The sequence below is a fragment of the Trachemys scripta genome, chromosome 3 (genome assembly GCF_013100865.1).
Source record: "Trachemys scripta elegans isolate TJP31775 chromosome 3, CAS_Tse_1.0, whole genome shotgun sequence".
Lineage (NCBI taxonomy): Eukaryota > Metazoa > Chordata > Testudines > Emydidae > Trachemys > Trachemys scripta.
Window position 1 is genome coordinate 8,434,121 of NC_048300.1, and position 13,123 is coordinate 8,447,243.

Here is a 13,123-nt window from a genome sequence, read left to right on the forward strand (position 1 = left end):
TGTCAGTATGTGCGCACACACAATGGTGTCCGTGTGTGATTGGGTCCATGTGTGTGATTAGGTCTGTGTGATACTGTCAGCGTGTGTGAGTGCAAATGGTGTCAGTGTGTGATGGTGTCGGTGTGTGATGGTGTCGGTGTGTGCATGTGAGAGATGGTATCAGTGTGACATTGTCACGGTGGGTGTGATATTTAATATTATTTTTATTATAATATGTTGACACTATCAAAATGAAATGTTTTTATCTTATCAAAGAGAAACAATTGAACAGTATTGAAACAAAGCTTTTCAGTGTTTCTGAATCAAAATTTTTTGGAATTTCCATTTTGAGTCTTCTTTTGTTCTGCACCTGCCGTCTGTAGAGTTTGCGCTGTAAATTGTTCCTTTTGAGGAACAAACTGTAGATGTTGACGGTTTCTGTTGAACTCCCCACTGTTGGTCTTGATCACACATGATTTGGGCAATTAATTTTTTTTTCTTTACAACAGCTGGACCTATAGCTCCTCAGCCCAGAGATGACATGTGGAGTGATCACGTAACCACTTCCCCGCCCCGCTATCAAGAGTTACACGTCGTCTCTGGGCTGTGGCGCAGCAGCAGAGCCAGAAGCGCCAGGACAGCAGCGAGCGAGCACCTCGGGGAACATCTCAGGGCAGCTGGGCTCTGCAGCCAGGGGGCGGTGCTGGCCGGCGCCAGCCTCCTTTGGGGGAGAGGCAAGAGGGCATCGGGGCGCAGCTTGGAGCTGTGCCACCTGCCCTGCCTGGGGAGCGCCTGGCCATGCAGAGGCGGCCTGGCTTCGGAAGCAGCGCAGGCAGCCCGGGGCTCAAGCGGGCCAGGCAGCTCCCACCAGCTTCTGATCTGCCAGCTCCTGGCAGGAGGCAACAGTTTTAAAACTGTGAGGAGAGCCCCACAGTTTGAAAACCCCTGTGCTAAATGGAAGGCAAAAATCACCCCCTTTTTCCATCCCCGTGGCTTTGCGCCCTGGACAGTTGCCCTGCTCACCCCACCATGGTTACGGCCCTGGGAAGATCATCACGTCTAGGTTATTTTAGTCCAATAATTTCTTTATAAGATATTATTATTTCTGTTTGTACAGTGTAAGGACATGTGGAGTGATCATGTAACCACCTCCTCGCCCCGCTATCAAGCCTCTGACTCCACTGTTTCCAGTCCCCCTCCCCATGCACTCCATCACTTATAAATGGCCCAAAAATTCCTGGGTGTATACATTGCCTCCAGCCTGTCTCTATTTTGTTTTCATTTAAACTCAGGTAGACTCATAGACTTTAAGGCCAAAAGGAACCATCATGATCATCTAGTCTGACGTCCTGTACATTTCGGGCCACAAACCCTCACCCACCCACTCCTGTAATAGACCCCTAACTTCTGGCTGAGCAATGTGGGTTCAATTCCCTGGTCTGCAACAGACTTTGTGTGTGACATTGGGCAAGTCACTTAGCCTCTCTATGCCTCAGCTCCCCATCTGTGGGACATGAACAGTAGCCCTTCCCTGCCTCGCAGAGTTGTTGTGAGAATAAATAACTCCTCACAAACCCCTGGAAGGTAAGTAAGTGTCTTTACCCTCATTCTGCATCTGTAGCAAGGCAGAGACGTTTAGGGCCCAATTCAGTGTTGCCAGGTCTTACAATTTTATCACGAGCCTTACAGTATTTGAAGATTCATATTAATAAAGTTCTCTGAAGATGAAAACTCTCAGTATGATTAATATGTGCAACCTGCTCTCCTGGTCATGTCAGGTCAAAGTTCCATTGATTTCAAGGGGAACAGATCCAAGCCCGTTGTTATTACAGTGATTTTTTTGTGTCTGCTTTGTGCTGTGTTTATTGATTCCTAATTTTTGTTTTTACAACTCTTTTTAAAAAATTGCAATGTGGAAATTCTGTAAGAGTTAAAATTTCTCAAAAGCCAAAAAGAAGAGAGATTTGTAAAAACCACCATTACAGGATGCAAAGGGATTTATGTCCTTTGCTTTGATTAAATCTAGGGCATAACGGAAGATTAGGAGAAATACTGCAGCAGAAGAATAAGAGAGAGAGATTATTTTTAGTGTAAAATTGACAAAGCTGGAATCATTTTTTTGTTTGCTTGTTTTTAAAAACAGCTTTAAAAAAATCAGCATTTTCAGTGAACTTGCAGGTAGAACTCATTAGAATTCTAAAGGAGAAAAGTTCTTTACAAAGCAATCGACATTATGGGCCCAGAAGGGAATCCTGGCGAGAGGACACCCATCTATGCCAGAATAGCTAACAGCACAGTGGGCAGGTATTTGGGTTATGGGAGACCCAGGTGCAAGTCCCTACTCTACTTGATTGAGACCACGGACTTGAACCTGGGTGTTTTCAGATACTTAGAAGAAAGGAATTGCAAGTATAAACCATGAGACTGATGAATTTACCTAAGGGTAGGCCATACCAATAATGCCAGCTGTCGTTGATGATTTCATAGGGAGTGCTACTTAAAATTCAGTGGCACTGTATGGCTCTCACAATAATTTACATCTATGTTTCTGTTATTTTAGTGGCCACAAAACACAGATTTTATGAGGAAAAACTATTTGGGAGCAATCAATATCTCCGAGATGAGTATAAGTATGGCCATCAACAACCATTGCTGTCTTTCTTGACCTTGTGTCTTGAGGTCGGAATATGATACGACTATAAATACTGCTATGTCCCCAGCAACACTGACTTGTTGGTGTTCCATTATCCTTTCCGGATATACTGCCTTCCACAGGAAATACACCCATGTGTCTGTTCTAGCCAGGGATCTCCATTACTTTCCACTTGCAATCAGTATGACTGAGATGGACCCCAGCCCAAAGCCTATTGAAGTCATTGGATCCCAGAGGGCTGTGGATTGAATCCATACACACAAGCAACCTTTGAAAATGACCACTGGGATGGAGTAGCGATGGGAGGAGGCCTTCTTCCCTTCTGTAAGATTTTTTTATCACATTTCTTTTTACTTCGGCACAACATCTTTTCTAATCTAAATCTTTGGTTTACCATTTTTTTTGCTGGCCCGGAGACATACAGGACCCCTGGTGAAAACTGAGACAGGAGCCCTCATGCTCTCTGCAAGATTGTGTAAAAAACACTAAGCATGACCTCTGGGATCTGTGGTCCCCAACACTATAAGTATAGGGCTCATTGTTTCCTACTCTAGTGGCTTGAGCACTAGATGGGGACTTAGGCAAGCTGGGTTCTGTTCCCAGCTTGGCTACTAAGCTGCTGGATAGTCTTGTTTCAATTTTTGTGCCTCAGTTTTCCGCTCTGTAAAATGGGGATAATGGTACTGCCGTTTTTGAGATCTACTGATGAAAAGCACTATGTAAGAACTAGGAGTGTCATTATTTCAACAGCAACTGCAGTAGTTTCTCTAAGTACTGGGACCACACAGCACTAGATTCCCATCCACAGCCTCTTACAGAAAACAGTGATTTCTCCAGGCAAAAGTAAAAACAAGGTGGTGTGTGTGTGGGGGGGAATCTTTGTTTTTCTTTCACTAGCACAAGTGCTTTTTTAAATGTAGGACACTGGACTGGGAACTAGGAGACCTGGGGTCTATTCTTGACTCTGCCACTGATTTGCTGTGTGACCCAGGCAGGTCACTTCTCTGCTCTGGGCCTATATTTACCTTCCTAGCCCTTGTCTATTTAGACTGTAAGCTCTTCGGGGCAGGGACTGTTTCTTACATCTTTCTTATGTCTGTACAGCACATAGCACAATGGGACATTGGTCTTGCTGGTGCCTCTAAAGCACTTCTGTGATACAAATTCTACTGTTAATAACAACAGATCTCCTGCCGCTTGCTATAGCCCACGTGGCCTGATTGCAGCAAGCAACCAAAATGAATTATTCAATTAAAGTCCCAGCTAAACACGTAACCTAATTATCTTTATATTCTTAGTCTATAATTTATCAAGCGTTGGCCATCACCTTTCCACATCTGGCTACAGCTTTGTTTCTCGAGTTGCCCATTTTGGTTGGACGTATTCCTGGAGGTTTCATCATCGCCTGACAATCTTTAATTAAAGATTAATCTTTAATTCTGGAAGACTCCAGGACAATCCTGAAGGGTTGGCAACCCTTCCTTTTTGGATGCTATCTCTGGCCTCTCATGGTGATGGGAACGGACATTAATGAAGGAGACATTGCTGCATGCTGCAGATGCATTGTCCAGGCTGAGCACTGAACAGCATTAACAGACCAATACGTACATCCACGACACATCAGCACACACTTTATAGTGTCTTATTCCCTGGAGTAGCCAAGAAAGGGATCCCAGCTTCTATCCAAACCAGCGTGCAGCCTTTGGGGCACATGAGCTCCTGTAGCTGCAGAAGTGGGTCTGCAGATCCCATCTGCTGCTAGCAATCCCTGGGAGAAAGAGTGCCACTGACTCTAAATGCAGAACTTCCACTCACTGACTGACAGGAGGCGCTGCTGTGCATCCAGGGCAACCCCTTCGCTGTAGCACACAAGTTCTATCTACCACTAGAGCTTTCAAACAGGGCTTAAATGGGATTTGCCTGCTGTATAAGCCTTGCGCTGGCCTGAACTTAACCTTAAGTGAATGTAGCGCCCGTGAATGGTGCTGGATTGACAGCCCCTGCAGGATGCAGAATTCGATCCCCCAAACGTATGAAAGCATGAGTACTGGCATTACAAGTGTCTCTCCAGCATGCCCCAAACCTGCCAGGGAGGAGCAATCTGCAGGCATGAGCGCATAGTTCAGTTTCCACCTCTATGCAGTCCGTGGCCTCTCTACTGACATGGGCAACATGGAGACGTACGATGATGTTTTAACCCGGTTCTCTCTCACTTCGGGTTGATGCTTGCTCACCTGAGTAGTTCTTGCTCAGGTGAGTAGTCCCAAGTCAATGGAGTGACTCACCTGAGTAAGGGATGCCCAGGAGAGTAAGAGTTTGCAGGATCAGAGCAATGGATGATCAACAACATTGAAATTCTTCAGGGTGGCATTGGACTCTTCTTGGGCTTTAAGTTTGGAGCATGCCCTTTTTGTGACAATAATAGTTCCCAGGGCTTTGCCCTGCACCTTCCCACAGGGCTGAACAATGGCACGCTTCGGGGGTGCTATTTTTTCCATTGCATTCCATGAAGATTCAGTCTGTAAAGACTTCCTGTGTTTCACTCGCATCCATTTTAATGATCACATTTTCCCTTATTTAGGCTTCCCCTGCCCTCCTCCTCTGACTTATGGGTGCCACGTAAGCTTTCACAGCTCGCTACTGAGGTCTAGACACAGCGCGTGTGCTGCTTTCTGCTGTTCTTCAAGGAACTCTACCTGTCAAGAGAACTGGCTAACTAGCTAACTTCTGACTGATATACCATCCTGCTGGAGAAGGGGAGTATGAGACGTATAGGACCAGTTCCTCAGCTGGCATAAATCAGCACAGTTTTGACTTCAATGATCAGCTACACTGATTTACACCAGCGAGGGAGCTGGCCTATGTTATTCTCTAGAATAGACGCAGTTGAAACCCCTTCTCAGCAAAAGATTCTCTCCCTCACTCATTCAGGCTCTGCTTTTGTGAAATGTGTCAGTTTCACCTTTGCCAGTTTCAGCGGCTATTCTCCCTTCTCAAAGAATCTGTTCTTTTTCCTGGGCAAGTCCCGCCGTGATTTTTTAAAAATTATTTTAAGACACACTGTGATAAACTCAGAGTAATTTGACACATATGCACAATAGATTCAGTTCCAAAGGGTGCTTTTCTTTCCCCCGGCTGGTTGTCAAAAAGGAACTGTGGCGGATGTACTCATTATAACTAACAACAAAACCTGTAGGACAGGGCTTCTCGAATTTTTCTTAGTGTGGCTTCCATACAAAGGCAGGGTTTGTCTTGCCCCTTCTAATCCTAGTTACTGCCTGAGAACGCATTGGGATCAAAGATAGCACTGCAGAGAAGAAGAGTGCTCAAGAAGGCACTTGAGAAGGCCAGACCTGCTGGGGTAGAAGCCCAAAGAAGTTCTGGTAAAAAAACAAAGGATTTGGAAGTGTCATGATGGGAGGTGCCCATGCAAGTATGATAATCGACTTTGGCAAGAAATGTGATGCCAGATCCTCCGCTGGTCTAAATTAGTGTAGCTCCATTGACTTCTATACAACTACACCCAGGGACTGACTTTATCAATTCTTTTTTTTTTTTAATGCCCATCATTTTTACATGCAGTTTAGTACAGCTAAACTGAAAGCAGATTGCAAGGCCTGAAAGAAGCGTTCCGATGATTTAGTCTGACCTCTTTTATAATCTTACCCAGCAGTTCCTCCATCAAGCCCATAACTTCTGTTTGAGCTGTAGTACATCTTTTTAGAAAGAGATTCCATGCTCTGCGATGCCTCTGCAATGCTTCTTGTTCATACCTAGGTAGGACCAGAGCCAGGAATCACACCACATGGTAGTACAAAGCACCACACATGGCTACCAACCTACAGAATTTATCTTATAAAGGAACGTGTAATCCAGCACTGGATAAAAGTGACTTGCTGCTTGAGGGGCTGAACGCTTGTGACTTTCATTGACATCAACGGGGAGCTGTGGGTGCTCTGCACCTCGTGGGATGAAGCCAAGCAATTGCATTTGTTGCATATCACTAGTTTGGAATAAAGATGGCAATCCAGAGGGATGACCTGAGGAGCTGAAGATTTAGCAGCGGGTTAGCAAGGGTGTTTTTATAGCAATATAAATAAAATGTTCCTCCACATGGCAACAGCCCCTATAAAACACCCAGCCTGGGTTATGGGTTTGATGCAGAAGTGAAGTGTTTATTGTTCACCACACTAAAGCAGTATAAGAATTTCATTGGCAAATGTACTCAATTCTTCTTGCCAGAGTTCTCAGGCCTAACTTGGCCCATTTCATTTTGTTGAAGGGGGGAGGAATTACATAGACTTAATTGAAATTAAATCTTCATTACTTGCAGGGAGCAGAATCAAGGCCCCGAGCTGGATTTTGCCGCCCGTATTTCTTTCAGATCCAAGGGGGGGTACATCCTCAGCTGCAGACAGCAGCTGCTGGAATGGGACGTTCTTGTGTCTCTATTTTCCTATCAGCATTACAAGATGGCAGTTGGCATTGTTCATCTTGGGAGCCCGGAGACCCAGGGCCGGCGCTTCCATTTAGGCGATCTAGGCGGTTGCCTAGGGCACCAGGATTTGGGGAGGGGGCGGCAATTCGGCGGCGGGGGGTCCTTCAGTGCTCCGGGTCTTCAGCGGCAATTCTGTGGTGGGTCCTTCACTCACTCCGTGACCCGCCGCCGAAGTGCCCAGAAGAGCGGGAGCACGGAAGGACCCCCCCGCCGCAGAATTGCCGACGATGACCTGGAGCGCGGAAGGATCCCCGCCTAGGTTGCCAAAAACCTTGGTGCCGCTCCTGTGGAGACCTGCAATAATCCAGTAACCTATTAAAGGCGCCTGGAATGTCACAAACTCATGAAGTATCATTTGGTTCAGGAACCCGTCAGTAAATCGAACCTTCCTCAAAGACGGGCTTTCCCTTCTGAAACCAGGCTAATTCATCAGGCTTCAATTCACTGTCAGGATCCATTAGGTGTTCAGAACAAGGATAGATACGGATGGAGAAGGCATTCATGGAAGGCCCGGAGAAGGTGGATGGAGAGGTTCATATGAACAGAATAGACGGGCATCCATCAGGACCAGATTTTCAAAGGCGCTCCAAATCCATGATCACAGCTAGAGTTTGTTGCATGAAAGTGTCATATTTGGGGGAGGAAACTGCACATAATAGTGAATGAAGTCAATGGAGCTCTATTAATTTACACCAGCTGAGGATCTGGCCTTTGAATGTTAGTTTCTCTTTTACATGCCTGTTAAGACTGGATTTCAGGACTGTTTCTCTGGACACAGTTGATGGCATCATACAACCCATATCAGAGCTTGGGTCCTGGAACCCTGGATCAGCTCCCTCATGATGGCAGGTGTGCTTGTTAACACCAGCCAGGCCACAATGGGGGGCTGAAGTGGCAGGGGGAAATGAGGGACTGGGAAAGGAGAAGTCCTGTAGGGAAGCCCCTGGGAACAGCCAAACATGGGGAATGAGTTTACATGGAAGGTGACGTTTTGCCATTATATGGGTACCAACTGAGCCAAATCACAGGAAAGAGAGATCATGTAAGAGGTGGTCGCACAGATACATCTTCCTCAAGGCCCTTGGATGCTCTGAGAGCAGTGAAAAATGGCCTTAGAGTAAATGAGAATCAGGCCCTTACCGTCTAGAATAGGGTGGGAACGTGACTGGCTTGCAGGGGTCCAGAAGAGAACCTATGGTTGTAAAGCCACAGGGTTCTTGAGGAGACCCACAGCCAGAGTGCCCAGTCCTAAAGAGACATCTCTCTCTGTACAGTGTACATCGAACTCCCCGCCACGCAGAGGAGAATGTATCTGGCAACTGAGCTATGCCCGTTGCCTGTTCAGTTCCCTTGGGGAATGTTATTAGTGCTTTAAGGTGAAAAGGGGAGAGGGTGTCACGGGGAGAGAGGGCAGCAGCAGGGTGAGGAGGCGAGCGCGAGTCAGCTGCACAGCAGGTGGGGGGGTCTCGTGGCGGGCGGGGAAAGGGTCTGGTGGGGGGGTGAGGAGGTGAGCAGCAGGTGGGCGAGCGGCAGGCAGGTGGGGGAGGAGGCGATCAGCAGGTGGGCGAGCGGCAGGCAGGTGGGGGAGGAGGTGAGCAGAGGGAGGGTTTTGGGGAGCTGAAGAGGTGAGTGGCGACTAAGTGGTGGGTGGGGCTGGAGCAGGGGTGGAGTGTGGGTGGGACTGTGGACGGAAGAGGCAGGACAAGGAGCTCGCCTCCCCCAGGGGAAGTTTCACCCACTGCCCATGGCTGTTCCCCAGCAGAACTCCCAGGAAGGGCGGTAGAGCAAGTGGGATGATAGCTCGGTGCATGACATGAGCTTAGCTCATTAGGTTGCTGCATATTATGTGACTGTGCTAAGAGGGAACAAAACCAACTGGCTGATCTAATAAAGATGAAGGTTTCCTTGTGGTCCTTTCAGGGTTGCTCTATTAACCAAGCACATAAAAGCTTTTCTTGTGCAGAAAAAGACTTTCTAGGAATTGCCAGACTGGATTAGGGCCAAAGTCCATCTAGTCCTGTATCCTGTCTCTGCAATATCCTGTCACCAGATGCTTCCATGGAAGGTGCAAGAAACTCTTCAGTGCACAATTATGGGATAAACTGCCCCCAGGAAAGTTTCCTCCTGACCTCATCAGTTAGAGGTTCAACTGTGCCCTGAAGCATGAGGGTTTCTCCCTTCTAAACTCTTTTGGGATTTAATCCTTACTTTTGTAACTGTGGTTATTCTTGTTTTCCACATAAATATCTATTCCTTTTATGAATGCTGCTAAGCCCTTGGCTTCAATGGCATCTTATAGCAATGATTTCCAGGGACTAGTCATGCAGCTTGTGAAAAAAGATTGCCTTGAATCCATTTCAAATGTGCCACCTTTCCATGGTATTGAATGCTCCCTGGCCTCCGTACTATGAGACAGAGTGAACAGACATTCCCAAGCTACCTTCTCCGTGCCGTCCATTTTTCTCTCTACCTCTGTTGTGGCCCCTCCCTAACGTAAACAGACACACTTTTTCTGATCTTTTATAAGACAGCATCACTTGTTATTCTCGTTGGCTGTCTCTGAACCCCCTAAGACTTGAAATAGGGTCAGGAGTACTGCATATGCTATCCCAGGTGATGAGTACTAGTGGTTTAGGTCATCCCACTATAATTCCATTAAGGAATGGGTCGGAAGCTAATAATCATCCTAATGTTTTGTTTGACTGCTGCTTCATTGAGCTTCACACCGTGATACCCAGACCTTTCCCTGAGTTGACAGAGTTAGTTTAGGGCCTGGTAAGGTGTATGAACAGATCAAATTATTCCCTTCTATCTGAATTCCTTTGCATTTTGTACCACCAACTCTCATCCACTCTCTCTCTCCTCTGATCTGAGCTTCTCTTTCTAGTTCAGATCCCCAGAGCGTTACTTGTTGCTGTTCTGCCCTTTTGCACCTCTTCCCAAAGTAAAACCCTGGCATAATATTTAGCTCCCCAGGTAAATTCAGATCGGAATAGCAGGCAGACTGCTGTACATTGTTAATTACCCTTTGTCACCACTTGATGGCAGCATCACATTGGTCACTTTCAAGGAAGCCACCACGCTGTAGATCAGGGGTAGGCAACCTATGGCACATGTGCCGAAGGCGGCACGCGAGCTGATTTTCAGTGGCACTCACCCTGCCCGGGTCCTGGCTACCGATCCGGGGGGTTCTGCATTTTAATTTAATTTTAAATGAAGCTTCGGAAACATTTTTAAAACCTTATTTACTTTACATACAACAATAGTTTAGTTATATATTATAGACTTATAGAAAGAGTCAGTCTAAAAACGTTAACATGTATTACTGGCATGCGAAACCTTAAATCAGAGTGAATAAATGATGACTCGGCACTGCACTTCTGAAAGGTTGCCGATCCCTGCTGTAGATGTTTTGAACACATGGGAAGGGAAGCTCACAGGGGTTTACCATATTCCCTGGCAAAACAAGGGCATCCCTGGGTTTCTGGAGTCTCCGAGCATGGAGGGAAAAGGACAGGACAACTCTCAAACAAAGCAAGAGACAATATTAGTGTCAGGCTGGGTTGCTTACTACATTAACCCTGTCAGGGCATGCCCATGATTGTAAATCAAGGGGCAGGATGGACAACATGGGCCAAATTATCAAGTGCTCTCAGCACCCACCGCTGGGGCAAGATTTTCAGATATTTCCAGATATTTAGGCACCAGGGCCAGGATTTCCAAAATAGCCTAAGGAGTTAGGTGCCCAACTCCCACTGAATTTCAATGGGACGTGGGGATGGAATTTTCAAAAGTGCCGAGCTGATAGGGGCACACGTGCCACTGAAAGTCAATGGGCCTCGCACAGCTCAATCACAGAGGTGCTTTTGAAAATCCCACAAAGTATCTAACTCCCTTAGGCGCCTTTGAAAATCCCAAGCTTAGATTTTCCAATGTGCTCGGCATTGAGCAGCTCTCACTGTGACACTTATGGCCAGATTTTCCAAAAAGCCCAGCACCCAACCACTGCACTTTTTGGGATGTCTGGCCCGGATTATGCTGGCTGATGCCGAGCCCATCTGAAGATCTGGCCCCATAGGAATTGCCGTAATGGAACAAGCCAAAGAGCTGTCTAGTCTGGAGTCCGTATCTTGTCTCCAGCCATGTCAAGAACCAGATGGCTTAGCGGACGCTGTAAATTCCCTTATTGTGCAATATTATACTGAGGCATTGTAAGGGATGAGCGTCCTTTCAAAACTTCAGCTACTGATCCATTTATGCCCCGCAGCACAGCGCTCTTCTCATTTTCCTCCTAATTCAGGGAACTGCAGATATTCTTCTGACTCATATGTCTCTAACCCCTTTTTTAAAAATCATCATCCTGAGCTCTTCTGATTAGTCTCATGTGGCAGGAGAGCCCACAAGTTAACAACACCTGCCCTTCGCAAGAATTCCCCTCTTGGGGTTTTGTAATATGCGGTGCCTGGTAGAGTCATGTCTCCTGTTCTGTCATATGAAACAACGCATGGAAAGGGAACAATGACTCATGCACATAGGGGGGTTAGCTGCATTCGATGAAACCGTCAGGGGCTGTCTTGACTAGGTGAAGGGTTTGTCTCAGCTTGCCTTCAAAGGTGTTAGCTGTTAAAGGTGTTCAAACTAACACACTGTAAGACTCGAAGGGTTTGCCTACCCCAAAGATTGTATTCCCTTCACTGATAGCTGTATATTTAAAATGGTACAACCCCCAAGTGTGGATGTCATGATGCCAGTAGAAAAGGTGCTTTATAAGGCCATGTCTACACTAGGGGGAGTCCAGTGGTATAGAGTCAGTGCCGTAGCTATGTGGCATAACCCCATAGTGTAGACACAGCCTACATTGATGGAAGGGGGCTTCCCACCAATATAGGAACACCACCTCCCCAAGGAATGGTAGCTAGCTCAACGGACGCATTCTCAACAGTGCCTAAACCCAGTCTTGCACCACAAACTGCATGGTCCACTTGTGGAGGCTGCTGTAATGTGACCCAGGGAGGTGGCCAGAAGGCCCAGGGGAGGCTTGAAGACACCTTTGCCCTCCCTGCCCATGGACCGCGCTGTCTCTGCTGCAGCCAACACAGAATCTCAGCCCCTCTTTCTCTTTGTAAACCAGGCCCGTCTGATCTGGAGTCACCAAGCAACCATAAGCAGGGAATCCTCACACTGCCGTGTTTGTTTTTCCGACCCAGAGTAGACAGCACTTCAAAGGGTGAAGGCTGCGGTCGGATTCCCTCACAGCCATTTACAAATCTACTCTCTCCTTAATCCCGCTTTTGGAGCGGGCTGTCTTCCAACAGGCTGGCTTAAGTTGATGTTCTTTCAACATAGCAGAGGAGCGATCCTTTAAGCAGATTTACTAATGGTGGGGAAAAAATACCCTCGCTTAGCAAAAAGCTGCGGGATTTCCTCTATTTGTGGTTCAAGCAATCTGATGCTCATCGGAGACATTCTGTTCTGATTAAAACACCATTGGGGCTGCATTTTCACACATTGCAATAACCATTTTGATTAGCAGAGGTTGCACACACTGTGACGGGTTGGATCACAGAAACCCTCTGGGGGTTGCCACCTGATGTGCCAAGACTACTTCTTGTCCTGCTTTCCTTCCCTGCCAGCTTGGGACTTCAGTGCCCTGCCTGGTTTATGCCAGACCCGCTAGCCTGCTGCAAACCCAGACCCAGGTCTGAACCACGTCCCCTAACAGCTGCAGGCTTAATTGAAAGCAGCTTACAGAAGTGTTCTTGCCTTTAACACTCAGCCAACCCCCAATGGGGTCCAAACCCCAAATAAATCCGTTTTACCCTGTATAAAGCTTATACAGGGTAAACTCATAAATTGTCTGCCCTCTATAACACTGATAGAGAGATATGCACAGCTGTTTGCCCCCCCGCCCAAGGTATTAATACATACTCTGTGTCTGTTTTAGAGACAGGGCACACAATTCTTCTATATTTGCCGAACTTCAGTGGCTATCA